Source organism: Camelus bactrianus, chromosome 1, assembly GCF_048773025.1.
Source record: "Camelus bactrianus isolate YW-2024 breed Bactrian camel chromosome 1, ASM4877302v1, whole genome shotgun sequence".
Classification (NCBI taxonomy): domain Eukaryota; kingdom Metazoa; phylum Chordata; class Mammalia; order Artiodactyla; family Camelidae; genus Camelus; species Camelus bactrianus.
The window spans coordinates 91,828,838-91,835,124 of NC_133539.1; the positions used below are offsets into that span (position 1 = coordinate 91,828,838).

The following is a 6,287-nucleotide window of genomic DNA, read 5'->3' on the forward strand; positions in this document are numbered from 1 at the left end:
TTATAGTTCCAATTGTTACTTCCTATCAACTTTAATGATGCTTCAGGGAAAATACATTAAAATGGCAATGCCTCTGAGGAATAATTTCTCACTTTTATTGCCTCAACACACATCTCACTTAACCCCATCCCATCCCCCAAATAAAATAAAATTAGAGAGAGGCATATCCTAAACAAAGTATTTGTTATGTTTATAACTTAGTCATTTTTTTTGTTGATGATGTTGTTGTTTAGATTTTACCTATTTTTTCCTACCTATATTCCCCTAAACACAAATTTCACATAACCTGCTTTTTTTTTTTTTCACATACATTATACATAATGGCCCTTAAACTAATGATTGTTGGCCACATTCTGAATTTTTTCTTGGCTTCCAGACAAACTATTTGAGCCGTGATGTGGGGAGCAGCCTAAGGCCAGGCAGTCACTCACTTAGTCCAACACAGCCATCTTTGTCAGAGGGTGGTGCTGTGGAAAGAATTTGATTGTTTTATTATATTTTGCCATTAGCATTTTATAAAACATAGTGGAAAATGAGAAAAATGGAATGGTTGATATTAGCAAAAAATATAGGTTTCATAAATACTGCTGAGACAAAGATGGAAATCAGTAGACACGCCAAAAACTATAGATTGCATCCCTGTTCAGATGTTCATTGGACTTATCCCAGGCGACAGTGTTCTATTATAGGAGAAAAAAAGAATAAAATTGCAGCACATATGTGATATGTTAGAAATACATTTTGGAAGATTATGTTTAAATTGGTATGATTAGACTTACCTGAAAATATGTTTGATATTCAACTTTTATTTATGCATTCAAGAAGGCTTTATATATCAGAGTAACAGGCTGCCTGTAGGTTTCATGAGGGAAAGAAAGCACACTCCTCTCCTAAAATTCAGATAACTTTTCCAGGGTTGTAGGTTTCAGCAGCCAAGACCTGGGAATGTGGGAATGGAAGGACAGTTGAGAGCAATCATGTAGGTGAGGGGGCCAAGACCATCACCTCCACCTTCAGCAGTGATGCTGGAATTATAGATCCCCCTACCCGCCCATAAATCTCATATATGAGTGTCCAGAAGAAAGGATCACTTTTTTTTGTTTGTTTTTGGCTGTGGCCTTGGCTAAAGCCAAGATTGTCATAGACTTTATACAAGTTTTTCACTGGGATTCAAAATTCAAACTCTAAGGGTTATGTCCTTCTGTTCTTTTCCAATTTTAACATAAAATGTCTAGAATACAGGTCAATTAAAGATAGAGAAGGGAGAGGAGAAAGAAGAAAATATAAAGGGAAACAAGAAATGGAAAGTGGAAATGGGGCAGAGAAAAGAGTGAAATGCTGATAAGAAGGACAACAAAGCAAAGCAAAGTAGCTCAGAGGAGTTCAGATTTGACTTCATGACATCTAGTCCTGGATGCCAACATGCAGTCTTCCTTCTAATGTTAAAGGGTTGAGAGCATGTGGTCAGCACCCCAGTCAGTGGGTTCCTGTCCAACTTCCAAGCCACCATGTTAGTTAGCAAGAGCAAAAACACTTGCATTTGTACAGTGCATTGCACTTTACGAAGCACCATCACTTTGGTAACAGTCTTGCTCTGTGGAAACCAAGACCTAAAAGGGTTTAATTTTTTAATTTTTTCAGAAGAGAGTAGGTGCAGTTGTGAATGTCAGACTAAGTCTCGGCCTTATACTCAAAGCTCTGTTTTTGTGTTTTTTTTCCCATTCCACATTATATGTTGTTCAAAGTAAATAGAATATCAATAGTTTTACTTATAAGTGGAGAAACTATGGTGTTAGTTCTATGGCTGTGGTTTGGTAACCATCATATAATTAGAAAACTGAGCCAATGAATACACTACATACATGAAGACATACACTATATAACATCTCAAACTTATTTCTAGATGGTCAGATTTTAGACTATTTGCTGTTTTGTATTTTCTAAATCTACAATGAACATGTATCACTTTTACAAAAAAATTTTAAGAATCTAAAGCAAACACAGGAAATTAAAAAAAAAAAATCTCTTAACCTCTGGCCCCTTTCCTCTATATACATACTAGAAGGTATTAGAGGAATATTCAAATAAACAGCATCAAATTGTAACTGAGTAGGACCCTACAGGGCCTTCCCAGGTTGGACCCCTCCCCCATATCCTCTGCTGTAGCTCCTCTCTGAAGTGCTCAGATATAGTACCTCACGCATATTTCCTGAGTTTTTCATATGCTAAAAAATCACCACCAAATGGTAGAAATTAACTACTTGATGGTCATGAGCACATAGACCCCAGGCCCTCTGCCCAAGGATTGATCACCATCAACCAATTAGAATTGTGCGCAGGTGACCACATACCCGGGAACGCCCCTCGCTCTGCTGGCCTTTACAGATGCTCAGCTGAAACCCTTCAGGGAGTTTAGGGGCTTTTGTGGCATGACTGTAGGTTCTCCTTGCTCGGCCCAGCAATAAACCTTTCTCTGCTCCAAACTCTGATGTTTTGTTATTGTTGGGCCTCACTATGTGCGGGGCACACAAACTTGTGTTCAATAGCAAAATGATAGTAAGCAATAATAATAATAATTGTAACTACTCAGTGAAATTAAAAAGTATATTTACTTCTGGGAACAAAAATATATATGCAATTATTTTGCTTCTACATTGACTGTAAATCAGCTGCCAAACCAACGTCACCTATCTTCATCTAGAAAAATGGTAGCATTTTGCCATCCTCCCTCCTCAAAGATTCCTGAGCCATGGTAAACTATAAGCAGCTCCACAAATGAAAAACAACTACTTCTGGAGGAGTGTCAGCCAGCCTTAGGGCACCCAGCATTGGGGAGCAACCAAATCAGACTCATCACTGTACTTTCTCGGGGGTTGTTGCTGAGGACTTTATTATTTTACTATCCCCTCTGAGAAGTTCCTCTTGTTCTTAATATCAGGAATGGTTTTGGGCCTGCGTCTCTCTCTATATCAGCTGCTGAGCAAATATAACCCAACATGTAGCAAAGAGCCCGTGGAGCCCAACATGAGCAGAGACCCAGCCTCCCAGCACCCCCTGTAGGTACTAAGGTCACTCCGAGTTTCATCTGCATCTTTCCTACCCTGTAAGGGCCTGCTGCCCTCATCCACTTGCTTTCTATTTTATTTATCTCTTTATATCATGTATGTTTTGGTAAATAATCTTAAATCCTTTGGGGAGTAAGAAAAATTATAAATGTATGTCTGTATACATACGTGCATACACATTCTAACTGAACTGTGAAGCATTGACCTGTGGCTCCGTCAGTTATGTTTTTCACACCTATCTACAAACCACAGGTAATACTCCATAAGTAATTTAAAATATGCTACCCTAAATTCCTGTTATTTCTCATCTTTGCAGCCCATAGCCCTTAACATGCCTTGAGCAATTAGTGGCAAAGCCATTTCTATCCAGAGTAACTGCTTCAGGATCTGAATTGCACCACATGATCCCTTTGGCCTTGCTGTACTGATTCACACCTTTTAGAGTGTTAGCAGAATTTGCTAGATTGCCCTCAAGAGGAAATAGAACTATTTCTTCCCTCAGGGTACTCTCTGACTGTAAAAACATCCATGACTTGTTTTTAAAGTTGGAGATGAAGGAAGAGGCAAGAGTAGGAGGGAAACAGGGAGAGAGAATAGTTTTGACACAGTTCTAACTATCTGATCATACAGAGCCATGTGTAACTATTTCCAGTTTTTGAAAAAAAAAATCAGATGCACATTAGGTAATGGTAAAAATTATTACAGTGCATTTACCATATTTATTGAGTCAATAAATGTTGGCAAGGGGACTGATGGCAAGAAGACCACATTTTCTCAAAATATTCCAAATAGAAACAAAAAGTGTGTGTGTGTGTGTGTGCGCGCGCGCACGCATATGTAAGAGAGAGAGAGAGAGGGAGAGAAACAGAGAGAGAGAGAGAAAGGTGGGGCCAGCCAGGGGAAACCAGGACCTCAAGAGAGGCAGAATATGCTGTAATACGAAGCCCTCATTTTTATTATAAACAAAATAAGGAAAATCCCCAGCTTAATACTCATGAAAAAATTTTCCAAGACAAGTATCATTTTGATTTCTTAAGCTCTGATGATTACTCCTGTGTGGGGCTAGCATTCAGTGAATTTATTTCTAATTAGTCACCATTTGCAACAAGTATGTTTTGAAAACGCTTCAGCTTACAGGAAGTATATAATTGTGATCTCAAACCACCTGCCTGAGATGTGACTTAGGAAGGATTCCAAGGGAAAATGCAGGTAATGGCATTTGTTTCTACTTCCAAATTCTCTAAAGCTGTCATTTTTTGTTTTTTGGGGGGGAATCAACCCCTGACATCAGGGCTCTAGGGCAGGTAATGCAGACTGAACTCTCAGAGCTTGGCACGTAGATTCCCCAAGGTCCACAGAGCTTGAACAGGCACAACTAAACCGAACTTCCTAGAATCATAAAAATAGGGTACAGAGGGAGACTAGAATCCTGCAATTCTCAGTCGTTCAAAGAAATTAAGATATTCTAGAAAAATGTCAAAGGCTATTTTATATAAAAATTTCACAACCTGTTCCGCTAAGCACAGGATGAAATAAGTTTAAAATTCCTCTAGCAGTGAGAGGCCACTGGCTGTTTACATAGAGAAGGTGATGGGGTGATTAAGTGTGGTAAAACTTGACCCAGGCACACAGTCCCAGTGACCTCCAGCCTCTCTGTAAAGAGGGTAATCCAACACTTGCTGCACTGTTACTGCATTCCTGGCCCCTTGCTAGGCTGGAGGGACACAAAGAGAAATAAAACTCTGTCCTCAAGGCCGTTAAAGTCGAGGGAAGAAGAGAAGTTAACCAACAATTAATGCAAGAGGCAGCAAACATAGTGACTTAGAAGTCAGATATCTGAGTTCAAATTCTGGCTCTGGCTTAGAGCTTGTAGTGGCTGTGTGAAAGTCTTTGACTTCTGTGCCTCAGTTTTCTACACACGCACACGCACACGCACACGCACATACACACACAGATGACCCTTGAACAACACAGGTTTGAACTGCAAAAATCCACTTACACGGGAATTTCTTTCAATAGTAAATACTACCATACTGCACAGTCCATGATAAATCCTCAGATACAGAGGAACTGGAGAAATGGATGGCTGACTATAAATTATATGTGGATTTTCACCTGTGTGGAAGGTCAGCATCTCTAACCCCCACATTGTTCAAGGGTCAACTGTACAGTCACAACACATACACACATTATACACAAAACAGCACCTCCCTCATATGGTGGTTGTGAGAATTAAAATATATTCATCACTTAGAAGATTGCCTTACCCTTAGTAAGTGCTATATGTGTTTATTAAATAACTAAATAATAAAATCATAAGCAAAGGCCATAAGAAAACTATGTATGACTCTGGGAATGGAAAAGAGACATCTCCACCAGCCAGAGGGATCCAGAATGGCCTATCAGAAGATACCATGCTGGAACAGGGTCCATATAAGACTCAGCCAGAACAAGTCCAAGTTAACCAGATGAGCAAGTTAGAGCAGCGGAGCTCCTCACCTCTCCCCTCTGTGTGTCCACACGGCCAAGGAAGCCAAACAAGGAGCAGAGCCAGAATTCCATCCAGCTTATACGAGAAATTTTCTCATAGTTCTAGATTTAAAGTTCAAAAGGATTTTACATTCTATCCCCTAACGTATTTATGTTTATTCCAAAAATGTTTAAATAATAGTTTTTATTTCTTATTAGTGAGTAAAATTGATGTTGGGGCAGCTGTGTCATGCCTCTCCCGAGGGTAGACGTGACCTGATCTGGGAGGCAAATGGCAGAAGCATGAGAAGATATAGAGGGGGGAGGGTTTAGCACAGTGGTAGAGTGCATGCCTAGCATGCTTGAGGTCCTGGGTTCAATCACAGTACCTCTATTAAAAATAAATAAATGAATAAATAAACCTAATTACCTCCCCCTTAACAAAAAAAGAAGACAAAGTTACGCTACTATATAGCACAGTGAACTATATTCAGTTTCTTATAATGAACCGTAATGGAAAAGAAACTGAAAGCTTTGCTGTACACCTGAAACTAACATTGTAAACCAACTACACTTCAATAAAAAATAAGAAAAATAAAAAATAAGACATAAAGGTATGGATTTCTTAGAAAGGGTGACATATACGGGGTCAGTATTATAGGGTAAGCCAGTTGGAGTACTGGTTATGGAGTGAAGCATGACCTCCAGGCAAACTCCTCACCAGGCAATGCCAGAAGGAAACGCCAGAGCAGG

At 39.4% G+C, this 6,287-nt stretch overlaps 1 protein-coding gene across 1 annotated transcript in view; it reads left to right on the top strand.

The window, feature by feature from the left end:
- Window positions 1–6,287, top strand: part of VEPH1 (ventricular zone expressed PH domain containing 1) — a 266,024-nt gene that overhangs the window by 234,386 nt on the left and 25,351 nt on the right. The window lies entirely within an intron of this gene.